This window comes from Wyeomyia smithii, chromosome 1, assembly GCF_029784165.1.
Source record: "Wyeomyia smithii strain HCP4-BCI-WySm-NY-G18 chromosome 1, ASM2978416v1, whole genome shotgun sequence".
NCBI lineage: Eukaryota > Metazoa > Arthropoda > Insecta > Diptera > Culicidae > Wyeomyia > Wyeomyia smithii.
This window is the reverse complement of record NC_073694.1, coordinates 192,075,338-192,102,760: the sequence shown is the minus strand read 5'-3', so window position 1 is coordinate 192,102,760 and position 27,423 is coordinate 192,075,338. Positions and strand designations below refer to the sequence as shown.

Sequence of the window (27,423 nt, the reverse complement as noted above, 5' to 3'; positions counted from 1 at the left end):
CGGATAAAACACGGCAGGCTTCAGTGGGCTGGGCATGTAGCAAGAATGCCGGATGAGCGTCAAGCGAAGGTTATATTTAGCAGGAATCCCGATAGAGGTCGTAGACTTCGGAGTAGACCCCGTACTCGTTGGATGTGTGCTGTCGACGAGGATGCACGCGAAATATGTGTTAGGGGCGATTGGAGGATAGCAGCCCGAGACCGAGGGACATGGCGACGTATTCTGGATTCGGCACTGGATCGATAATCGGTCTGTCGCCTTAAAAGTAAAGTAAGTAAAGTAAGTACTTTATGAGAAATCCAAAGTGAACTCGTAGAACTTAGTAGATTGGTTTAGTTAGAAAATATGCGTTTTTTCCTGTTTTCAATTGTGTTGTCATGTTGTATAAGATGAATATATGGGCTGAGATAAATTATGGAACAGTTCCCCTAGTTGTTAAAGTTTTGTTTGAACGATTTTGATGATCCTAGGAATACTTGAATGATGCCTTAGGTTTTCTTGGATGATTTTTTTCTTTTCAACCCTAGTGGCGTACTTCGCACTTCGAATTGCTCCCGTAATGGAAGTTTATTTCTGCAGTTTTTGGCCGCTAAATTAGGGATACACATATATTATTCTAAGCCTTACGATGACTCTGTAGATTCATTAAACCATTTGAGGTTAGGTTGGTTTCAATCTAGTTTGCTGTCTACAATTAAATACTTCTAAACATAATGGTTCAGAAACCGAATCTAGGGGTAAATTTTGATCTAGAGTTCGATAGCAATATTCAAAAGAATTTTTTTTTACTATTCAGTTGTTATATATGATGAAGCGTTTATTTTTTTTTGTTTTTTTTTTGTATGGACCCCACTGCGACCAGTAGTTTTTTGGTCTTTTGTGGCATTGTCCGGACGTTTTGCTGTTCGCACATCATTGTTTTTTTTTACCCTTTTAACTTGCTCCGTGTTATAGTGATTTAACCACGTGGTCTTTTCTCCTGACTTATAATTTATTGTTGCCACCAAGTCAAGAATGAAGCATTTGCATTTTAGAAATATAGAATATACTGAAAATTTAATAATAAAAATGTTAAAAATTTAAGCGAATTTTTGGCACTTGACAAATGAAAAGACCACGTGGTTAAAGTCGCAAGAGGGGGGGGGGGGGTTGACCAAAGGACCACGGAAGACCACGGGGGGTACGGGGGGTATGAAGAGTGATCAAAATATGACCACGTGGTTTAGGAACGGCCCCTTAAGGTTAAAAAGTGTAGTCCGGGACGGTGTAGGGTGTAGTACCGTCGCGAAAACGAACTAGACATAAGCAAAACTTACCGGTTGATTTGACATGACCAGGTATGCCAAATCTACAGAATAGTCAGCAAATCTTGGTTTTGGTGCGTATGTAAGCAACGGTCATACCGTGCGCCGGCATAGGTATTTTCTCCCTTCAATGCTATTTGTAGTGGTTTTCTATACTTATTTTAATTATTTTTAAATATTTCTGTGAAATAAATTATATATATATATATATATATATATATATATATATATATATATATATATATATATATATATATATATATATATATATATATATATATATATATATATATATATATATATATATATATATGGCAGAGCTGTATGCCACCACGGGTCGGTATTTGGCGATTACCGTAGGCCACGGAAGTGCTAACTGCAACAACGCAGTCCCGGACCATCAGCGAGAGCTAGCCTAGGTTGTGGTGAGACTCAGGCATTGGGCCGCCGAATTCTCACAAAAGCCACATTATTCGGAAGCAGCTCTGACGGAGCGAATAGTGCCGCTCCCACCACCCAAATGCACTAATTCGCCCATTGGGATTGATGCCAGTAAGTTCCCAATTACGGTAACTAGTCGCAACGCCATATGATAAGAGTCGGATTTCGTTTTCGTACCACGATTCTGGGCTGGCACCTGCGCCGAGCTCCCTTAGTAAGGTCGTGTGACAACGGCTTGAAACGGCGAGACAGCAACCGGTGCAGGGGTCTCCGTCCCGTAAAACCTGGCAGGCCTTCCAGTACGTTCCAAATTCATTGCCCGGTGGGAACCGGGCAGGAGTGGGATCAGATGTCCTTTCCTGACTTGCGCCGGTCGGGGGTGTCATAGTTGCTCATAAGGCGCTATGGCAGCCGCCCCTAGCCATGGCCTCACTGCTTCGGCATAGACTACCATGGGACCAGATAGGCGACCACTCCAGTATGGATAAGGATAGCGGCTGGAAGGGGGACCCAATTAACAAGAATGAATATTGAAAAAAATGAAGATCAACAATTGGGCGCAGATGGGTTGAAAACCCCGTTTGCACGAGGAGGCATCCAGAGGTCTCCGCCGAGAAAGGCGGAGATGGATGCAGTAAAGGACGCCTGCGAAGACGGCAAAGGCAGTACGCCTACCGGATCGACGCAAGACATCGCAGTGGCTGGTCCACTGTTGATAAAGGCGGTCGGAAGACAGCGAGACACGCTACCGAAGGTAGTAGTGCTGTCGGAGCAGCTCGATGCCATAATCGAGTTTGCGAAAGTCGCACCAACACGACGAAGTACCTGAAGCAGGCTCTCTACATGCTTCGGTCCTCCGTCGATGCTGCGAAGAAGGAGCACGCCGAGCTCAAGGCAAGGGCGGTGGCTGCAGAGAAGAATGCAACGGAGGTGACCGGAAGGGCGACGAAGTCGGTCCAAACGGACACCTGCACGTTTGCAGCGGTTTGCGCCTCCGGGTCAGCCGCAAAAAGAGCAAGGCAGTCTCCGGGGGAAGCCCCCGAGAACTGCAAGAAACGGTTGGTTGTGCTAAGCCCGCGAGATAGCACACCAACGGCCTCCAAGTCCGCCGAAAAGTCTGCCGAAGTGGCAGCTACGGGAAACCCTTGGGTTACCGTGGGAGGAAGGAAGCGCCAAAAAGACAGCAAGCGCAACGACGAGAAGGCGACAAATCGTCTAAAAATGGGAAAGAAGGCGCGAAGCAGGGGCGACGCCCTCATACTCAAGACGGAGGGGTCCAAGTACTCCGAAGTCTTGAAGAAAATGAGAGGCGAAACCCAGCTCAAGGATCTGGGAGCGGATGTGCGGACCATCCGTCGTTCTCGCACCGGCGAGATGATCCTTGAGCTCCGTAAGGATGCTAAAACAAGGGCGCTGCCTACAAGACGGTAGCCGAGCAGGTCCTCGGGAAAGATGTGCAAATTCGGGCACTCACCTCAGAGGTGACTCTCCAGCTCAAAAACCTGGATGAAGTCACCGAGAGGTGCGATATTGCACAGGCCCTCAAGGAGAAGTGCGGAGTGGAAGTAGCCACTGAGGTAATTCGCCTCCGAAAGGGTCCAGCGGGGACCCAGGTGGCCACTTTCCGGCTTGCATCGGCCGATGCAACTCTGGCCCTGAAGACAGCCAAACTTAAGATTGGCGGGTCAGTATGTCCCCTGAGCATACTCCAGCAGCCGGACGTTTGCTTCAGGTGTTTCGAGGGAGGACACAAGTCCTGGACCTGCAAGGGGCCCGATAGGAGCCAGTTATGTAGGCGTTGTGGTGGTGCTGGCCATAAAGCTAAAGACTGCGGGGAGCCTCCCAAGTGCTTGGTATGTACTGGAAAACGGGACGCCAAGCACTTTATGGGAGGCCCACGGTGCCCAGCCGGTAATGCGGCCACGAGACCACGGGCGTGAGGGTGACACAATTGAACCTGAACCATTGCTATGCGGCACAGCAGCTGCTATACCAAGCAGCGTCTGAGTCGCGGTCGGACATCGCAATCGTATCGGACCCCTACTGCATTCCTCCCGGAAACGGTAATTGGGTTGCAGAAAAGTCCAGTACGGCGGCCATATGCACGACCAGCAAGTTCCCGGTTCAGGAGGTTGTGTCAACCTCAAATGAAGGATACGCGGTTGCCAAGGTGGACGGAGTGTTCTACTGCAGTTGTTATGCTCCGCCGCGTTGGTCTATCGAAAGGTTCACCCAGATGGTCGATTTGTTATCTATGGAGCTGACGGGACTAATAGGGGTGTGCGAAACTGGCTTTTCTGGTGTCGAAACGAAACGAAACGAAATTAACCCTTAATTTCGGTTTCGCCAAATTTGTCGAAACGAAATCAAGGTGGATTTCGAGTTCTCGAGACGAAACGAAATTGGTCTCTAAATTTCGCGAAATTTCGCGAAATTTCGAAAAATAAAATAAATGTTCCTGAAACATAGCATTACAATGATTTGAAACGTTGGAGTGTACGCTAACCCTTCAGCAGCTGATCGCAAAGTGCTTACCTGGTCGACGAAGAGTAACGTAGGTATTCAGATATCGATAAACCGACAAGGACGAGAAAATCAAAAATGTTAAAAACTAAAATCTTGATGCATTAATTTACACAGATTATATTGCAGGTAATAGTAGCGCGATAGGTCCAAATGATATAAAGGTCAAACTCGAAATGTCTTTGTAAATAATAATTTAATAAACTTCTGAACTGATTCTTTTGGTTAAAATGCAATTATGTTTAAAATAGTAATCCTTCTTTCATAGCACCTTCATCATTCAAAATCCAAGTTTTATCCTAGAGCTCGAACTGGAAAACATGAGAGATGGTATGAAAAAGTTATTGCGCAAATTGTAAATAGAATTTTCAGTAATATCATTTTCTCAAAACCAAAATATCAAATAGATAATGGTTGTTTAATTTTTAATAATATTTCATTGTCTTTAACAAATATAACAATTTCCTTACCTGAAAGTAATTTAAAATACGCTATTCTGTTGAATATATTCAAAATGATTTTTGATTTGTTGTTGAGTATCAAAATAAATAAAATTTGTTTAAGCAATTTGATCATCTACGATAAATTTTTCGCTTATAGTTATGGTAAATTGTATACTCATCTAGAAATCATCTAGAAAAATCACAGCAGGGTTGAGTGCAAAGCCACGACCGCAGGTTTAAGTAGATTACTTTTACAAGAAAGGTAACCCGGCTGCTTGCGTGTCAGTCATTTTTAATAACCATTCATTATGCTTTCAAATACATTTAGTAGCCTTGAAAAAGGCCGATTGCTGCAATTGCAATTTTCATTCAATTAATGCATAAATGCTTCATGGTCAGAGCGTGCGATATCCGCTCTGACATAATAAATTTTTCGAACGTTGTGGAATGATATAACTAAAAAAATAGGTGTGACCTAATTATTTCCAGTTATACTATTCTACAACGTGCGAAAAATTTTATTTCGTATGTCGTAATACTAATGTACCGTGCTGGATCGAAATCCGTACACCTAAGCACATGATATTCTTCGACGGTCAATATAAAATCAAGAAATCACATATTGATTTTAACTGACATGATTACTTATAGGTCTACTTATATTTTATCACTATTTTCAAGCAACATGATTCAAATCACTCCGAAACTCGAAAAAATCTTGTTTAAATAGGACATGCTTTGAATCGAAATCCGTACACAGTTTTATGTCTGAATCAAAACCCGTACACTTTTGAATCGAAATCCGCACACACGCGATATAGACTGGATCAAAGTCCATACAACAATAAATCAAAATCCGTATAGATATAGAAGTACAAAAATGAACATCTTTTATTTATAATTAATCTTCAAATTTACGAATAAATATATTTTTAAGGATCAATTGGTTTCTAAAGTTTCACACGGTTTTCTAATTTTTTATATCAGCTGAAATAGTGCAATTTTCGTAGCGTTTCGTTGTAACCGGAACGCCGGAACCTCTAGAAGCTTCCCGGTACGACTTTCCCTTGCGCACCTCAGTCACATCTCCTTCGAAATTATTTGCCGTATATTTATACTTGTTTTCTTCCATTATATGCTGAAAACACGAAGAAAGTTCAACAATATATGCATGATACACACGCTGTACGGATTTCGATTTAAGCAATTAACAAGGATCAAAATCCGTACGGCACAGTTTTCGTTTAATAAATACAATTTACACTATTTACCAGACTATATACAGCTCGAAAATGGCAAAGACTTACCTTTTCCATCAATTTCAAAAAGATTCACAGAGTAAAACACTTATATCCAACTTGAAAATCGTTTTTATCTGAAGAACGTTTCCTTAGTAAATTCTCTAACGATACAACGAAATGACAACTGTAACCGATACACGATTGATTTTTTATTTTCAATATTTTTATTTCATGGCCTACTGGCGCATAGTTTAATCTAACAGAAGGCCAACAACTCAACGGATATTTACATGTAATTATCATATGACTTTTCATTTTTATAATGCGTAAAACTGAAGAAAAACTTCAAGGTGTACGGTTTTCGATACTGTACGGGTTTCGATCCAGCACGGTACGAAAAATACATCTCATTCATTCTGGCTCAGAGCGATCGTTTGATGAAACCCGCCTTAATTTTCAGTTCCTACAGTTTTTCTTCAGTTTCGTAACACGGATGTACAAAAACGATTTCTGTCGTGTTGTGCGGCTTGGAAGAAGAAAACGTTCTCGTCCCCGTGTCGCATGTAAGCAGATTGGTGCGTGTTTGATATTGCCGATGGTAGACATGAGTATGAAGGTCGAAATTCTGCTATGATGTCGAACTTTAACCGTCTTCTTTATGACGTTACATCCTTGTTAATGAAGTGTTGTGAATTTTCTAAAACAGACTAAGCATCGTGAGCAGAACGTACCGAACTTTTCTGTTTGAAATCGGATTCGTTTCGTATATACCGCTTGGTAAGCACAGTATCAACAAATCGTAATAAAAATCACACTGCTGTGCATTTGCAGCAGCATCAAACCTCAGTTGCAGTTTATTAATAACCATTTATTATGCTATTCCAAAAACATTTAGTAGCCTTGAAAATGGCCGATTGCTGCAATTGCAATTTTCATTCAATTATTGCATTAATGCTTCATGGATATACCCGCTGCAACTGCTGCGCTATCCGTAGCCATGCCACAGTTGTGGCCGCTATACGCTGCCATTGGTATACGCTGTCCCTGCATCCGCTGGCCCAGCTGCTATTGATGCTGAGATCCGCTGCAACTAGTGCGTTATCCATTGCTATGCCACAGCTGTGGCCGCTATCCGCTATCACTGGTATCCACTGCACTGCTACTGCTGCTGCTAGGGAGGACTACTGTTGTCGCTGTCTAGAACTATTATGAGCGGCTTCGGCTGAAACAGGCTCTTATATAGGCCAAATAGCATGTTTTCAATTGCAAGGTATATGATTCTGTCGACCGTGCTTGAGAAGCAATCATATAACGACCAATCAGAGGTCGAATTTTTCGTTTTGGCAAGGCTTGACTATTTTCAACATTACAATAGTTCGAATAATAAAATTACAATTATCTTCATTTGGGAAGAATCTTAGAAGATTTTCCAATCTAATGCTGCAAGAACGAAGGAAATCCATCGAATACTAACCGATTTATTAGCATTTGAAATTGGACATATTTTTCACTTTTTTCGGTTTTAGATTTTCATTTTACATCCCTATGTAGCTGAACTTCCTGAGAGAAGTATTCTACTTCAAAATATTTAGTTAATAATAAGTGAAACCTTACTTTTAGTGATTTTCAGGTATCGGATTTGTAACTTAGTTTTTTTAACAAATTACAAAGTTTTTGAATATCGAACAAAATATAAACATCTTTCTTTCTTCCTTCAGTTCATGAACATCCAGGTCTTATATATTGTTTTGAAGACCAAAACGTTGATTTTTTTACCGGTCGTTGAGTATTGAAATATACTTCCAGGAAAAATGTCATAAATCCCGACGCATTGCAGAATAGAACTATTATTCTAAAGAAGTAAATGCCATATAAGGCAAAGCCTGTTTAAAACAAAAAAAAATTCTTCGTTCGGATAAATTTGAAATATGTTTCAAAAATTTGATTGCAGTTAATTGGTGACAACTCTCAAAATTTCCGTGATACTTATTAATTATCAAGTCGTGTCAAATAAATTCATTAATTAAAAAATTGCGAAAGCTTCGTCTTGACTGAGTGGCAATAATAAATTATAAGTCAGAAAAGAGACTACGTGGTCTATTCATTAACCCCCACACCCCCCGCGTGATTTTTCGTGGTCTTTTGATAACCCCCCCCCCTCTCCCCCCCGTCTCCATATATATGACTACGTGGTTTGGGAACGGCCCCTTTGAAACAAACCAAAATAAGTAATCATTCTCGTTCCCTTTTTTCACGTTCTTTCTAACCTTTCTTTTCTTCTACCTTGTATATTCGTCAAGTGCAAAGCCAGAATCACTTTTATGCTATAATCTGAACTTGTTTTTGACATTGTAAAATTTTGTGTCACCTAAAACAAGAGTAACATTTCTCAGTTATGTGTTTAACGAGAGCGAACCATGTGCTTTTTATTCATTCATTGATAAAGTATACTTTTTTGGTAACACGTTTAAAATATTTTTGATAAGGTACCTGGCAATTTTGAAACCTATGCTGACTTTGAAGTCAGAGTGTTTTGAAACAATACTAAAAATTCAGGCAATTACAACTTTTTCTGCTTGACACATCGATCACTCTGTCTGCACACTATAAGGCATGATATCTGGTCAGCCTAGTGATAGCAATGAACTATCTGAAAAAACACATTTAAATACACTACGGTGTGCAAAGAGGAGTCCTCTAACACAGAGAATCCGAAAAACGCTTGTAAATTTTTACAAGTCGAGTAGCATAGAACATTTGGCCTGTAAGGTAGAGCTTCAGAGCTTCAGTTTTGATAGAAATTGCTATGCCCTCCTAAACGAAAGACAAAAAGTGACCTCTCTAACCTAGTGCGCTGCAAAGATAACCACATTTTGATGTACGTAAAAGATGCGTAAAATTTATTCCTACAAACAAATTACTAGATACCTTGTAGCGCTTTTGGACGGCTTCATATTCCTCGAATGTGACTTCAGTGATGACATGAATTTTATGTTCTGCGTGAATAAAAAATACCTCCCGCATGATGTTACGGTTTTGTCTTTAAAAACAAAAATTACCGGCTGAGAGTTTATTCTTCTATGTCTGACTTAGTATACCAGATATCTGTTGAGATATATTCAATTTAATTTATAGTCGCAATGAGCACAAACCAAAATAATATAATAATGTGCATCGAAAATTTGGTCCGAAATTTCGCGAAATTTCGTAATCGTCGAAATTGGAAGCTTAATTTCGCGAAATTTTAGGCGGGATTTAGCGAAATTCAACGAAGTTTTTCGGCAATTTCGCGAAACCGAAATTTCGCGAAATTTCGGGAAATTTCGAGTTTTGCGAATTTATACGAAATCATTCGAAATCTCGCACAGCCTTAGGGACTAACACCCTTAGTAGTGGCGGGCGACTTCAACGCTTGGGCTGTTGAGTGGGGAAGCCGCCGCACGAACCGGAGGGGTCAGATCTTGTTGGAAGCTTTGGCAAAGCTCAACCTAGATCTGGCCAACGTTGGAACCAAGTGTACATTCAGCAGAAATGGTGCGGAGTCGATCATCGACGTGACGTTCTCCAGCCCAGGACTGATCGTGAACTGGAGGGTAGACGATGGCTACACCTATAGTGACCATCAGTCGGTCTGCTATAGCGTAGTCCAGAACGTGAGGCGGCAGGCGACGGGTAGAGCCAATACTCCGACCGTCCGCGGGTGGAAGACATCGCATTTCGATGCCGAGGTATTTGCAGAAGCAATGAGAAGAGAGCGCGAGGGGGGCAGTTGGCTCCGCCCGAGTGCTGACCAATTAGTTGCCACATTATCGCGGGCGTGCGACGCCACCATGCCTAGGACCCGCCAACCTAGGAATGGTAAGTCACCGGTATACTGGTGGACCGACGCGATAGCGGACCTCCGTAGCGCGTGCCTCCGTGCAAGACGGATGTTGCAACGTGCACGTACCGATGCACAGAGGGTAGAGCGCCGTGTAGTATTCGGATCTGCAAGATCGGCGCTTAAAAGTGCGATAAAGGCGAGCAAAAGGGCCTGCTTCGATAGGCTATGCGCGAGTGCCAATACGAATCCGTGGGGCAACGCCTACAGAGTCGTAATGGCGAAGACCAAAGGCGTGTTGGCGCCTGCAGAGCGATCACCAGCGATGCTGGAGCGCATCATCGAGGGACTCTTTCCACGACACGAGCCAAATCCTTGGCCTCCGGTTGCTGAGTCTCACGTCCGACGTTCCAGTATCTCAGACACAGACCAGGGATGGTCGGCCAACCTGCCGGGCATCCAATCCGTGAGAGACGGCAGCCGTGCAGAGGTTGTGGAGGAGGTAAGGGTTACGAATGAGAAACTCATCGTGATCGCCAACTCCCTAAAGGTGAGCAAGGCACCGGGACCGGATGGAATCCCGAACTTGGCCATCAGGACGGCCATGAAAGTGGCCCCTGATCTATTTCGAGCAGTCATGCAGAAGTGCCTGGATGACTGCCTCTTTCCGGACAGGTGGAAGCGACAGAGATTGGTGCTGTTGCCGAAGGCTGGGAAACCGCCAGGGGACCCATCGGCATACAGACCTATCTGTCTGCTGGACACTACGGGCAAGGTGCTTGAGAGGATTATCCTCAACAGACTGGTGAAGTACACAGAGGGTGTAAACGGTCTGGCAAGTAACCAGTTCGGCTTCCGGAAAGGTAGATCCACGCTGGATGCTATTCTCTCTGTCACCAAGACGGCAGAGGTAGCACTCCAGCGTAAGAGTTGGGGCATTCGCTATTGCGCAATCGTCACGCTTGACGTGAAGAATGCATTCAATAGCGCCAGTTGGGACTTCATAGCGCTCGCGCTTAGGAGCATCCACGTACCGGTGTCGTTGTACAAGATTTTGGAAAATTATTTCCAGAATCGGGTACTAGTTTACAACACGGAGGAGGGTCAGAAGTGCGTCCCAATCACCGCAGGGGTACCGCAAGGTTCCATCCTGGGCCCGGTGTTGTGGAATGTCATGTATGACGGGGTGTTGAAACTAAAGTTCCCTGTAGGGGTTGTGATCGTCGGTTTCGCAGACGACATCACGCTAGAGGTCTACGGCGAGTCGATCGAAGAGGTCGAGTTGACGGCCGCGCACTGCATACGCAAGGTCGAAGACTGGATGCACTCTAGGAAACTGGAGTTAGCGCACCATAAAACGGAGGTTACGGTTGTGAACAACCGCAAATTAGAGCAACAGGCGGTGGTCAGAGTCGGTGACTGCACCATTACCTCAAGGCGTTCCTTGAAGCTCTTGGGGGTTATGGTTGACGATAAGCTCACATTTAAGAGTCACGTCGACTATGCCTGTAAGAGGGCTTCAACGGCCGCTGCAGGACTATCTCGAATGATGTCCAATAGCTCAGCGGTATATGGCAGCAAGCGTAAACTTCTCGCCAGCGTGGTTTCGTCCATACTTAGGTATGGTGGGCCAGCGTGGTCCAAAGCGTTAGGTACCAACAGTCATCGTCGAAAACTGGAAAGTACCTACAGGCTCATGTGCCTGAGGGTTGTGAGCGCGTACCGTACAGTGTCATACGACGCAATCTGCGTCCTGTCCGGCATGATGCCTATCAGCATAGCCATTAAGGAGGACGTAGAATGCTTCGATCAACGTGACACAAGGGGTATACGAGGAACCAGAAGGTCATTCTCGATGATCAGATGGCAGCAGGAATGGTCCAATTCCGCAAAGGGTAGATGGACGCATCGACTTATTCCGGACGTATCCGGATGGGTCGGGAGGCGCCATGGAGAAGTAAACTTCCACTTGACACAGATTCTGTCAGGTCATGGTTGCTTCAGGCAGTATCTACACAGATTCGGGCATGCGGGGTCCCCCATGTGTCCCGAGTGTGCGGATGCGGAAGAAACTGCTGAGCATGTCTTCTTCGTGTGCCCTCGTTTTGTGCATGCGCGGAGCGACATGATGGTAGTGAGCGGGCCAGACACCACTCCGGACAACCTAGTTCGGAGGATGTGTAAAGACCCAAACATTTGGAGGGCGGTTTGTACAGCCGCCTCTCAAATAGTTTTAGAATTGCAAAACAGGCGACAGGTTGACCACCGACACGCCAGTGTTAGCTAACGGCCAGTCTCCAGGTTAGTTAGCTAAGTTAGCAAAGAGATCTATAGAACCAAGAGGGTGCACAGAGCACAAAAGCCGCTCCCCGAAGCAATACCTAGCGGTGGTCCCGGGGAGTATTATGGGCTGGAGACTGGAGGGGTTTTAGTGGGTCCGGTCACTGATTCAAACCAACCCCACACTCCCTGAGGTTGGTCACCTCAGGGGTTTGGATGCAAATTTCCCCTCCACCTGAAAAAAAAAAAATATATATATATATGTATATATATATATATATATATATATATATATATATATATATATATATATATATATATATATATATATATATATATATATATATATATATATATATATATATATATATATACATATATATATATATATATATATATATATATATATATATATATATAATATATATATATATATATATATATATATATATATATATATATATATATATAATATATATATATATATATATATATATATATATATATATATATATATATATATATATATATATATATATATATATATATATATATTGACCCATAGGTATTTCAACAAGTAAAAAACTAATACGGAGCAAATAATAATAATTATAATGAAAAAACTTGAATTTTTATTTTGCATTTTGTTTGTGCCAAAAGAGCTGAATTAATGTCGATTAAACTTTTTACCCCGCCCTTATTCAGCGTGAGCTGGCTAAGTACGTTCTAATGCGCGAAACAAACGTTGGCAAACATCATTATTAAACACGCGTTCAACAAGAGCCTTTCTAAAGTCGAGCAACGGTTTAACAGATGTTTAATAAGTATTTTGTTAGACAGGTCGAACACATGCCGAACAGCAGCCTAATAAATGTTTTCCGGTGCAGCTGTTCAACGCTGGTTGCATAAGTGTTGAATAAAATATTCTGCTGTTGTTGTTTAAAATTCTCTTCGACGTTCCAAAACAACTGTGTGTCGGATAATTTATCCAAATTTAACTGAACAATCATTGAACAGAAGTTTTTTATTTTTCATTTCGGTTGTTGTTAAACTGTAGCCTAATAAAAGTGATGGAGTAAACGTTTAGGCAACAATAATTGTTCCTTGGGGAACGCTCTAACATTCTTCTGAATGATGTCATTTGTTTACAAGCAATTAATTTGAAATAAATAAAAAAAAGTTATTGTTTTTTGTAAATTTATTTTAAAATATTTATCGAATATTAAAAAAAGCAGTAAATTATTTTCAAGTTAAGATTTTTTCCACAATTCGTCCATGGACAACATTTTAGTAGAGATCAATGCTTTTGAGATACAAAGATTTCATCTGATAAAATATATACGTCGTTTTCAAAAATAAGCCTTGAATCAAAACGGTGTTGCAAAGTTACGTGTCCTCTAGTCAAGAGCACATACAAAGTTTCATCAAAAATGTTCAATTCAGAATTTAGTAACCAGTAATTAAAAAAGAAACTAATTATTCGGTTTTATATAATGCTTTCTGAGTTCTGAGTTTTGAGTTCCGAATGAATCATATTTTCATACATTTTCAAGACAAAGTCTTATTAAACTTATAAAACTTTTAAATCTCAATATTTAAATGGTTCAGCAGGGCTGAAGTAGTCCTGGTTGTTTGAAAGCAGCATTTCCTTGAATCTGAAGATTGCTAAAATCGTAATAGCTATATAATTTCAATTTTAAGTTTTTATAAGGTTTTAAAAAACTGATATAAAAAGGTACTTGGGTACCGTATGTTGGTTAAAACGCCGTAGAACCAATTTGTAGAATCTCTAGAACACCAGAAACTAAATTTCAAACCCTTCCAAAAATTTGGCAACCGATTTGTAATAACATGTAGTATCAAATATATTTCAGAGCGTCAGCAATCGGTTATATCAGTCATACTGGGCACAATCATAATAGCACCCGCGATTTTAATGAGAAATTTTCCTACGCGAGTATAAACTAGAACGCACCTCAACGACCCAACAAAAAATACGGATTAGATTATCCTTGACTCAATCCTTAAGATCAATTCATAAAGTTTTGAGCACAATTGAAGTACTTTGGCCGACCAGTTTCGAAACAGAGTGACCATAAAAACGGCTTATTCGATATATATTATTTTCTAAAATTTATAACTTTTGAATTAGTTGATCGTTTGTCGGTCTTTTTAGATCAACTGAGAGGTAATTATTTTTAGTTTCAAGAAAAAATGCCTAGAAACCAAATCTGTGTACTTTTAAATGAAAAATATATAAAAAATTTATAATTTTTGTCATGTTTAAATTTAATTTATTCAAATAGGAAGAAAAAACATATTTTTGAAAAAGATTAATTTAAACAGTTGAATGTGCCATTCAAATTGAGACCAAGTGATATGTTTTATTTTTGCCACAAAAAAAAAAGACAAACAAATGAAAAAGGCTTATTTTTTGAAAAACATTAATATCTTAGAGTAGAATTGAGATATTGCAAATTGTTTGTTTTAAAAAACCCTAGAAGTTTTTCAGCAGTTTTTCAAGACACAGAAAACCTTTTTTCTTCAAAGTTGCTTAAAACTGTACAACAATATTGTAGAACAATTATTTTTTCTATCTAAAAAGATAAAAAAATCACATACGTACAGTGACGATTTTATCACAGTTCGTTTTTTCGCGTTTCCTACTTTGCTACTTTTAAGGAAGAGTTCTGAATCATGATTTGATTGCCGATCGAATATACTAATGTAAAGTAACGATCTTCAGCAACTTTGCAAAACCTTAGCCTATCCCGTTATTTCTACTCTCCAGAAAGCTGCGGTCTTCAGCGAAGTTGTTCGGAATGTCAAGAGATGGTGGAAAGTTAAGTACGAAATTCCACCACTATGTGGTGCTAGTGTACACGTAATTCTTCGTATTTTGATCCTGATTTACTTATACAACGATTCCATCCTCCTAGAAAACTGTGTTCTCCAGCAAAGTTTGTCACATGACCTTCTGAACAAATTTCCTGAAGATCACAGCAGATAAGTGATGTTCAAAATTTTTAAAGCTACATGCACCCAATTTTCGATAATTTTCTAATGAACGCTCGAGCTTCGTAGCCGCAAGGTTAAAGAGTCCGCTTTGACAAGCGTATGGTGATAGGTTCGAATCTTAGTAGAACCAAGCCATTCGTTGGCAAAAAAGACTTTAAGTATGGGTTTATTCTCAGGCTCTTCCACACAAAATCTTCTCTCCAAACTTAATAACCACTGATCTAAAGCTTCGATAATATCATAGACTATAGCACGTTTTACACTGTTAGAGTGATAACCTGCAAGAGGATATAATAAAGAAGTTACTAAGTCTGAAGGAGAAGACAAAAATCACTATAACACGGAGCAAGTTAAAAGGGTAAAAAAACAATGATGTGCGAACAGCAAAAACGTCCGGACAATGCCACAAAAGACCAAAAAACTACTGGTCGCAGTGGGGTCCATACAAAAAAAAAAAAAAAACAAAAAAAAATAAACGCTTCATCATATATAACAACTGAATAGTAAAAAAAATTTCTTTTGAATATTGCTATCGAACTCTAGATCAAAATTTACCACTAGCTTTGGTTTCTGAACCATTATGTTTAAAAGTATTTAATTGTAGACAGCAAACTAAATTGAAACTAACCTAACCTCAAATGGTTTAATGAATCTACAGAGTCATCGTAAGGCTCAGAATAATATATGTGTATCCCTAATTTAGCGGCCAAAAACTGCAGAAATAAACTTCCATTACGGGAGCAATTCGAAGTGCGAAGTACGCCACTAGGGTTGAAAAGAAAAAAATCATCCAAGAAAACCTAAGGCATCATTCAAGTATTCCTAGGATCTTCAAAATCGTTCAAACAAAACTTTAACAACTAGGGGAACTGTTCCATAATTTATCTCAGCCCATATATTCATCTTATACAACATGACAACACAATTGAAAACAGGAAAAAACGCATATTTTCTAACTAAACCAATCTACTAATCCATGGAATGGATTCTTATTAGTTCACTTTGGATTTCTCATAAAGTACTTACTTTACTTACTTTACTTTTAAGGCGACCGACCGATTATCGATCCAGTGCCGAATCCAGAATACGTCGCCATGTCCTTCGGTCTTGGGCTGCTATCCTCCAATCGCCCCTAATACATATTTCGCGTGCATCCTCGTCGACAGCACACATCCAACGAGTACAGTCGCCGTTCGATAACTGCAAGTCTTTTAACTGCAACGCTTTTTAACTGCAAGACCGATAACTGCAACAATTTTGCAGTTATCGGACCGCAATCCGTCAAATCTGAAGTCAAAGTCATATTTGACATTGAAGTGACAAATCTCGCGGGGGGATTCTAAATGCATTCGAAAATAAAAATTGTTGAATCTCTAGAAACATTTCAAAAGGACTTTTTCATTTCTCTCGTTTTTTTGATTCCGTTTACTTGTTGTTTCTTCATTCTAGATGGGAGATCATAGATCTCCACTTTTAATCAATGAAGCAAAGTCACCATGTTATGTGGTTCACTTACCGTAATTATTTTAACAGAAAAACAATATTCCTTCTGCATTGTTTGGCTAGCTTGCACTACTCAGTGAAGCAGTGCACAGGTGATCACAAACAATATTTTGTGACCTAGCGATAAATAGACCATTTTAGGAACTGACAGGTGTCACGGATCCTGCTGACATTGATGTTGCTTTTACTTGCGTTATGTCAGCGGTTCCGAGCTTTCTGTCAAAATTTCATTCATGAGTTGAGTTCAGAAAAGTCTCGTAAAATGGTCTTCTGTAGTGATGAACTTAATATTCGCCTACATATTGGTTATGTAAAGTAGTTACTAAAACGCAATAAATTATGATACGGAAATATGACTATCAAATTGATTAATCAAAAAGCTTGCCTATTTTAGTTTTCTGCTATTTTTTGTCACTATTCCATTAAAAAATACATTTCGACATTATTGAAAACAAAAATGGTAGTGACGGACCCCCCTCTAAATTTTGGCATGTGTCAAGTGTTGCAGTTATCGAGCGGCATTCGATAACTGCAATGTAAACATGTTGCAGTTAGCGAACGACGACTGTATATATATATATATATATATATATATATATATATATATATATATATATATATATATATATATATATATATATATATATATATATATATATATATATATATATATATATATATATATATATATATATATATATATATATATATATATATATATATATATATATATATATATATATATATATATATATATTTTTTTTTTTTTTATTTTTCATTTTTTTTTTTTATTTTTATTTTTTTTTTTTGTTTCAGGTGGAGGGGAAATTTGCATCCAAACCCCTGAGGTGACCAACCTCAGGGAGTGTGGGGTTGGTTTGAATCAGTGACCGGACCCACTAAAACCCCTCCAGTCTCCAGCCCATAATACTCCCCGGGACCACCGCTAGGTATTGCTTCGGGGAGCGGCTTTTGTGCTCTGTGCACCCTCTTGGTTCTATAGATCTCTTTGCTAACTTAGCTAACTAACCTGGAGACTGGCCGTTAGCTAACACTGGCGTGTCGGTGGTCAACCTGTCGCCTGTTTTGCAATTCTAAAACTATTTGAGAGGCGGCTGTACAAACCGCCCTCCAAATGTTTGGGTCTTTACACATCCTCCGAACTAGGTTGTCCGGAGTGGTGTCTGGCCCGCTCACTACCATCATGTCGCTCCGCGCATGCACAAAACGAGGGCACACGAAGAAGACATGCTCAGCAGTTTCTTCCGCATCCGCACACTCGGGACACATGGGGGACCCCGCATGCCCGAATCTGTGTAGATACTGCCTGAAGCAACCATGACCTGACAGAATCTGTGTCAAGTGGAAGTTAACTTCTCCATGGCGCCTCCCGACCCATCCGGATACGTCCGGAATAAGTCGATGCGTCCATCTACCCTTTGCGGAATTGGACCATTCCTGCTGCCATCTGATCATCGAGAATGACCTTCTGGTGCCTCGTATACCCCTTGTGTCACGTTGATCGAAGCATTCTACATCCTCCTTAATGGCTATGCTGATAGGCATCATGCCGGACAGGACGCAGATTGCGTCGTATGACACTGTACGGTACGCGCTCACAACCCTCAGGCACATGAGCCTGTAGGTACTTTCCAGTTTTCGACGATGACTGTTGGTACCTAACGCTTTGGACCACGCTGGCCCACCATACCTGAGTATGGACGAAACCACGCTGGCAAGAAGTTTACGCTTGCTGCCATATACCGCTGAGCTATTGGACATCATTCGAGATAGTCCTGCAGCGGCCGTTGAAGCCCTCTTACAGGCATAGTCGACGTGACTCTTAAATGTGAGCTTATCGTCAACCATAACCCCCAAGAGCTTCAAGGAACGCCTTGAGGTAATGGTGCAGTCACCGACTCTGACCACCGCCTGTTGCTCTAATTTGCGGTTGTTCACAACCGTAACCTCCGTTTTATGGTGCGCTAACTCCAGTTTCCTAGAGTGCATCCAGTCTTCGACCTTGCGTATGCAGTGCGCGGCCGTCAACTCGACCTCTTCGATCGACTCGCCGTAGACCTCTAGCGTGATGTCGTCTGCGAAACCGACGATCACAACCCCTACAGGGAACTTTAGTTTCAACACCCCGTCATACATGACATTCCACAACACCGGGCCCAGGATGGAACCTTGCGGTACCCCTGCGGTGATTGGGACGCACTTCTGACCCTCCTCCGTGTTGTAAACTAGTACCCGATTCTGGAAATAATTTTCCAAAATCTTGTACAACGACACCGGTACGTGGATGCTCCTAAGCGCGAGCGCTATGGAGTCCCAACTGGCGCTATTGAATGCATTCTTCACGTCAAGCGTGACGATTGCGCAATAGCGAATGCCCCAACATTTACGCTGGAGTGCTACCTCTGCCGTCTTGGTGACAGAGAGAATAGCATCCAGCGTGGATCTACCTTTCCGGAAGCCGAACTGGTTACTTGCCAGACCGTTTACACCCTCTGTGTACTTCAACAGTCTGTTGAGGATAATCCTCTCAAGCACCTTGCCCGTAGTGTCCAGCAGACATATAGGTCTGTATGCCGATGGGTCCCCTGGCGGTATATATATATTAATTTTTTTTTCACTGTTTTAATTTTCAAACGAATGTAGCTCGATAAAAAGCAACATCTAACAGTTACTCAGTAATTGAAAATGTAATGTTGTGTATTAGTTAGCATTTGGGAATAAATCTATTGTATTTTATTGAATATATTTATTCTCTTGGAATTAATCGATCCACCGATTCAACCGACTAGCCTGGATCGATCTTTTATATTATTTTATACGAAATCTATCGTTTATATTTTAATATTTCTACAACACATATGGATCTTCTGAAAATTGCGCAAAAACTTGTTGCTGCTCTTCAGTTCAAATCTTCTGGCATCCCTGATCATTGTTATATCGCAGTCATGTCAGCATCCATCATTCAGTCTTCAGTTTTATTAATTTATTCCGCGGCTTTAGTCTCCAGTGTTATTGTGTTGCTTGTCTCTGTTTATCGGTTTTGATCGTTTTGATTGAGTGTTCACGAGTGAGGTAATTATAAATATGAAGTGAAATCAAGCAATTAACATTTTTCAATTAAAGGAAATTACTTCTGCGTGGTACAAACCGTCGAAGCTAGCGGTCACTGTGGTTCCGTAGAATTCAGGAAAGACAGCTACCTCAATTGAAGAATTTGGCTTTTATCATTTGCTAGAACATAACGGTAAGTAGGTACAACACTATGCTGTATCGTATTTTAATAATTTTACAATTCCATTTCTAGGAACTTCAATGTAATTTACACCAAAGGAAGATGGTGCATTTGACCGCGATGAGTAGGTGAGAAACTATAATTTTGCGTTGTATAAACAGGGATGCCATCTGGCCGGAGGTGGAAATCAGGATATTTCATAGTTTCAAAACCCACCCTGGTAGAAACAGTTATAATAAAACCGGAGCGCTAGCCCCGCAATTATTTTGTATGCTAATAGTTGTCCGCGAAGTCTGTGCTTAATAAATAATAAGGTCAAGTTTGTACAGCGTAATGTTCGTACCAATACTTTGCCTTTTTTTTGATTTACGCTTTTTTTATTTAACTGTTATAGATGTGAAGAGGCAGATAAATGAGTAGAATGCTTGTTGAGAGGCACACTGTCGCAGTGAAAAAATATGACCTCGAGTGGTTCAATTCTGTTAAAACCGAGGGGCATTTCAAGGCGTGCGACACGCCTCGCGGGACACATTTCTGAGCGGGACATGTTGTTGAAATGAGGGACCGTATAGTCACTTCATAATTAGATGTTTAACGATTTCAACACCTAGATGATTCCTCTCGCCACTTCGCTGAGATTCAACAGAAGAAAAAATTCGTTTGCGTTGTGTCCCGAAATGGTTCACTTTGAAAACCAGGACAAATGCCAGAATATAAAAAATAAATCAGTACGCTCAAATAGGATCTCAGAATTGGGACATGCTCTGCTAAATCAGGACGGATGGTATCCCTATGTATAAATGTACATATATTATTGTTTTGAACGCTTCGTATCGTATTTGTGATCGAACGCAATTTGGTCGAATCAGTTGAATATGTGATCATATGATGTTCACTGATACGAAAGTGTTGCATCGATTAGTTCGTAAAAGGGATACTTGGTCAGCAATAATAAAAGTGTTAAAAATATCTTTTTTTAACACTTTTACTATTGCTTACGAAGGTTCATTTGTAACTCTAGTGTTTTATAGTAAATTATCAATTGTTTATTTTGTGTGGCTAATCAATCAACACTATTTTAATGTGAAATTATAATTGTTAGGATTTATTTGCTTTGGCAATTAGGGCTTGTTATTCGTAGGGATTTAAACCTACTTGTCAAGTAAAGAGAACTAATCTTACAACTAATTTAGTTGCTTACTAATTGACTATGAGGAAAGCTTATCGTAGCAATTGGGGACTTTTTCATCACACATCAATAAATTTTTAATCGGTCTCGATTCTTTCCAATAGGGCGCTTAGTACTCAGTATTATTGCAAAAGAAAAATTGAATTTCGATATCTTTCGTGTTATAGATTCAAGCTTTATGCAATGCAATGACGCAACCGGTTACGGAACATCGAAACCAAGCTGAACGCGAAAGACGATTCTGATAGAAATTATTGTAGTGAATATTTAACTGGGTATGGGGCTCACAGCAAAGTCATGAAAACGCTGTTAGACGCACCCAAATTTATGTTTCTTTAATTGATTTTTACTGATTATGCTTTGATATGAAATTATCCACCTTGTAACCAACCTGATAACCTGATTTCAAAATACCTAATCGTAACAAACTCGGTTGACTGACCGTTTGCTCAATTTATTTATTTAAGTTGTGTGCTCGACGGAGAATCCGGGTGCCTTTTTAGGTATTTCATTTTTTTTTACCTTAATCTATAATGCTCGAAATTGGTGACATCTCAGAACTCGTTGAAAGGCAACTTTGGATATTAGTTTTTAAACAGCAGCGGAGGGAGGGGGGCTAGCATGAGGGACTTTTTTACTCCTTACGTGAATAGAGGGGTACCCGTGTACCCAGAAATTAATATTCTTGTAACGTTTGCAATTTTTATCCGATTTGAATAGTTATAGCACTAAAAAATTCAGCAACTTCAGTTTTCCCGTTGGTGTATTCCGAAACAGAGGAGCTCTATGAATTTTTGAACAGAATCTCACACTTATTGATTCATAGTTTATGAAATTACTTCAACAATCTATTTTCATGGTTTCGGGTGTTCTTGGTGATATACCTCCAACATGGTCCTTGTTTTGTTCACTGAATGATTACACTAGAAGAGCCCCATAGGAAATTTGTTCCCGAAATGGCTTGCTAAAGTTAATTCATGGATTGGCTTTCATGATATGGCTATAATATCGTCAAATTTTTTTTGTTTGGAATAAAAAAAAACTTTAGGGGGAACACTGAAAATTTTGAAAGAAGATAAGCTGCGAATCTAAGGCAATCCATGAGACAGTTGCGATCAGCTGAAACCAGTTTGTTTTCATCTTTTGACATCTTCACGTTTGTACGAACGGTCGCAACTTGGATGCAATGCGAATCGAAAAGCGTGGAAAACAACAGTTGTCTGATTGGTTGCTCTAGTATTGCGTGGAGCAATACTTTACATAACAATAGAATACCACTTTAGATTTACTTTCCAATGCTCAAAGGTCTCGTGTTCGGTTATGTTTTGGATTTGCAACTTGAAAAACAACAACAATAACAAACCAATGGAACGTCACCCGTGGATTGCCTTCTTTTAGTGGTTTGAAAACAACGTTTATGCTGCGTTAAACTAATTATACGACGCGTTGAGAATGATGTTCCATAAAACCGGTAGTCTAACGTTCGCGTCTATAAGAGCTAAAGAATTGCTCCTTGAAAGACCTAAAATTCATATGTGTAGCATTTGAACAACACGTGCAGAATAACAATCGCCAGGTTGCCGTTTGAAATGTTCAAATCGCTTTTATTAGGCGAGAACGCAACTGATGAGCGGAGAGCTTTAAAGCGCTTTAACGCAGCACATATTTATTAGTGTTGCTAACAATCACTTGCAAACGTTTAAACAACTTCTGTTAAGCTGGAGTTCCACTATTGGAATAATATATGAATAAAGAATGCGGCAACGTTTGTACAACAAATAATTCAACGTGTTGTTTATTCAGCACCGGTTGCATCTACACTGCTCTTATTCCACATTTGCCTTTATAAGGGCTTCCAAATTGTTCCTTGGGTCACTAACTCTTTGTACAAACGAAGCATCTTCTATGTTTTGCTATAATCCTAATTGATTACGCATCTAGTTTATGAAACTGTAATGATTTTCAACTGCCATTAGGTGTTTTAATTTGTCTTGGGCGCGGCCAATATAAACCACAACCGCAAAGCTTCACAAAATCAATTTTCAGTCGAGCGAAACATATTAATTCATGATGTGCGAAAAAAAATCACAGGAGGGTTGTGTGCAAAGCCACGACCGCAAGGTTGAAGTAGAATACTTTTACACAGCTCTACTTACGGCTGTAAATTAACCTACGGCCGGCGTATCGGTTCGCGCCGCTTATCGCGTTTAGCCTGGCAGACGCCTAATGCGCACGGCCAACACAATAGAAAGGTGTTTTCACACTGAAAATTAGACACGGCTTTACTGGAGTAGGTGTTGGCAAATGCATCTACCGCTAATACCGCCGCTATCGTACGAAAAATGACGCGCGTCTAAGAACACCCGAACTGTTTCGCCGTGCCGCTTCCATTTACTTCCTTATTACATCGGCCTTAGGGAAGAACCGGCTGCACCTACCGCTGAGGCTGTAACCATACTGCTACTGGTACCCAAAGCTATTAACTTTTCAAATTAAATGTTTTATTTGTCCTCAAAAGAACAATTGGTCAATTCCATATCGGATATGATGCAATCGCATCTCTGTAATATTACCGACAGTAATATTCTTCTAAACAAAATGATCCAACTTTTCCATTAGAGGAAGTGCCGGCTGATGTACCGCGAAAATCTCGCCCGATCGCTCGCGTTGGCGTTCAGCCTGGCAGAGGCCTGAGACGTGGTGACCAACCACAGGGCAAGTGATTTGTTTAATTTGAAGGCAGCCACAGGCGCGACCCGCTGCTATGGTCTGTTACTGCTGAGTGACGATATCTGCTGTTACTGCTGTCAACGTTGTGGACGGTCCATCCAGTTCATCTTCCGACTAATGCATGTAGCTAGTTTTCCCAGAAACACTCTTTTATAGCCGAAGGGTGCTACGTAATAGGCCACGCCTTTCAGTTCAGGTTTACCATTTCCTTATGTTCTTTAGACGAATTATTCCAAAATTCGCATTTGATTTTTGTATCCAGCGAATAAACACCGATGGTGCTCTCACACACGCAACGGTTTTAACCCGTATCTTATTGCGGTTTGTAACATCAAGCGATTTCGTTTGCTCGCTGTTGCGTGTTGCATCATGTTGCAACTTGGCAGCTGGGAGACGACGAAATTCTGTTTATGCTGATTGATTGAAGCGACTTCATATTAGCTCTGCATAGTCGAACTAACTGCTTTTGTGAATGCGTTCTAACAGGGCAGTTTATTATTCAATGTCGGTTATGCTGATCGCAGCCTTTGCGCTGCCCCTACAGTGGGGGGTTTACTAAATAAAGTAAAAATTAGACATCTTCAACAGAATTTGATTGCATCCCGCACAGAATGTCTGCTTGTGTTGATGCCAGAAAATTATTAACCTTCAATTATTCTTTTATTTGCCTTGAAAAAAGCATTTTGCGGTTCAAAATCGGTTGCTAATTACCACCTTTGAGCTGCCCTAACATTGGGGGAATTAAGATACACGGACAACATGCACTGTGGAAGCTATTTCACATTCAGTAAATTCGAAGGGTGCGACGGATTTCAATTGCTAGGATGCAACACAGAATGCTTGCTTGCGTTGACAAAAATTATTAACTTTCAATGACTTGTTTATTTGCCTTAAAAAAGGCATTTTGATTTCCGAAATTGGATTTCTGATGGCAATCTTCATGCTGCCCCAACACGGGGGAAAAATGGCTGTCTGGCGGCACACGCTGAGAAAAACCGCGCTGCTCCTGAGACGTGGTGACCAACCACAGGTCTAGTGCTGCTGCTAAGGAAGGACGACTGCTGTTGTCGCTGTCTAGAACTATTATGAGCGGCTCCGGCTGAAACAGGCTCTTATAAAGGCCAAATAGCATGTTTTCAATTGCAAGGTATATGATCCTGTCGACCGTGCTTGGAAAGCAAGCATATAACGACCAATCAGAGGTCGAATTTTTCGTTTTGACAAGGCTTGACTATTTTCAATAGTACAACAGTGTGAATAATAAAATTACAATTATTTTATTTTGGGAAGAATCTTAGAAGATTTTCTAATCTATTGCTGCAAGAACGAAGGAAATCCATCGAATACTAACCGATTTATTAGCATTTGAAATTGGACATATTTTTCACTTTTTTCGGTTTTAGATTTTCATTTCACATCCCTATGTAGCCGAACTTCCTGAGAGAAGTATTCTACTTCAATACAATTTATCAACACACAAAATTCACGAAATTTGGAACTCAACGATGGAGATCTTGCACGCCTACCCTTGTTACTGGCATTTGTTAAATGCGAATACTTGACAGACTGATAGGAAAAATCACATAAACTTCAATCATTCGACAAGTATTTCATGCCTGAAATGAAAACACTCACCCGCTTATTTAACAATGTTAGCAGTACCAAACATCATCGCCAAATTCCTCACAGAACACTTCTGCCTATTCCTTCGCACCGGCAATTCAATTTTCAACTAAGACACAAATTATGCACGCAGTTTGATGCAATATTTCCTTCGTTTCAGTGTGAGAGGCCACCGTTCCGCTGCTTGGTTATTACTTGCTGTTGCACAATCCAAATACCGAGCTTACCGCACCGGGCCGGCATTCGATTCAAGATCAATCATACACTGTGTTTGTTTTTTTTGTTACCCACCCCAGGTAGACTTTTAAATGGTAGGTACGATCATCACTTGATTCGTTTTGGCAAGCAGAGTTTGCGTGAGAAAAACTTTTCGACTGCCGAATCCAATTCTGCTGATTTACTTTTCCTCTGATCTGATCACTGTACAGTAAATTTTGTTTATTTGCACATGACGAATGGTCTTCTTTACTTATCTTCTGTTTCCAACATGCTGTTTTTCACGAAAAGCACTTATTCGCTCCGCAAATCGATCGTCCGTAAGAATAGTTATTAGTTCTAATATTTTGCCTAGGCTTATTCCGTTTTTCGTTTTATCCGCTGACTAAATTGTTTTTCTATAACCATAGGAATTCAAACCCCCAATCACACGGTACTCGGTACTTTAGACCACCAACCACGGTTCGACTTCAGGTTTCACTCCGTTCTCGTCTAACCCCAGCGAAAGACTAACTACGCGCTCCGGCTGAAGATTACAGCTGCCGTACGGTACGAGCGAGCACAAACATGGGAGAGCTCGGGGTTTCTCGTCACTCTTCTCGTGTGTCGCGTTGAAGTCGCCCATCGCTCGACCGTTCAGCCCTGATGAAGAGAAAATACGCCAATGGGTCGCAACGCCAGCAACAACACCGATAAAATGGTGTTATGTTTTGGTTGTGGATTCCTTTCGCGAGAAGGCTTTCGGCCAATTTTGAAAACAATCAAAACAGCACGAGACATCGAATGCGTGGGGTTTGAATAGCGAGGCAGTTGGGCTATATATTTATAACGCATCAAAGAGAGAACGTTAATGGTTGGATTATGTATACTTTAGTGAATAAATTTGAATATCTGGTATCGGATTACTCTTGTAGGAAAATTCGAGCTTCGAGAAATTGTGCAAATATGTAGGGCGCGGTCATTGCATCAAGAAATTTGTTTAACCCATTGTCTAGTTGAGTTTCCTCTTTTAAATATTCACATGTTTTTATATAATAAAGGAGTAACAATTTTCTTCGCTAAATATCAACACACGATTGTTTCCGTAATTTTGTTATGTCTTGCGTCGAGGTTGTCATTTCGTGTGCTGTATTGATTCTCTTTACCGAATTATGAGGAAATATAATGCATATTATATAATACTAGTTGTTATCTGGCCAATACCTAAATCGGCTTTTTGGAAGCAGTACACTATGAAAGTTTCCCTTTTATGAAAAATATCTTTTGGTTAAGTGGAAATAACAAGCTATTGCAAACGTTGTTCATTTTTCCAAATAGTGAATTACAAAAGTGATAGGTGGAAATATTCAAACTGCATGATATCAATGCCAATCAAATACTTCGAAGAAATGATTTGACACATTTGGAAACCTTGAACAAATTAGTACGTTTGCTCACTTTATGTTCAAAACTAGCCGCATGAGAATTCTTTACAGTAACAGACTCAAATTTTTGTCGTCGATTTATATTTCTAAACGATACTTTGGTTTACTATTTCACACTGAAGACGTACAAGTAATAAAAAATTGGTTGAACGAGGACAACCACTTCTGAAGAATGCAAAAATAGTTCAAATTGCTTAGCTTACAAGGCCATGGCATCGACAAAACTGCTCAAACAGAACATCACTGCTAGCCATCTACAAATAAATAAATTCTATAACTTATTATAGTTCAAATGAAAATTGTAACTCCCCTCCTCTCACTTTAAATCCCCACTAGCTCGTAGTCGGCCGCGAGATATAAAAAATGTGCCTCCCTCTTTTCCCTGCTAATTTAGAATTGAAAAAAAAAGTACTTG

At 40.3% G+C, this 27,423-nt stretch overlaps 1 protein-coding gene across 1 annotated transcript in view; it reads right to left on the bottom strand.

Annotated features, from left to right (window-relative positions):
- The window catches only part of LOC129718232 (uncharacterized), a 74,620-nt gene extending 48,510 nt beyond the window's left edge, over positions 1-26,110 (bottom strand). The window contains exon 1 of the mRNA XM_055668802.1: positions 25,381-26,110. The gene's annotated coding sequence lies outside the window, so the exon portion shown is untranslated. The remainder of the gene's footprint in view (positions 1-25,380) is intronic.
- Between the last annotated feature and the right edge of the window lie 1,313 nt (positions 26,111-27,423).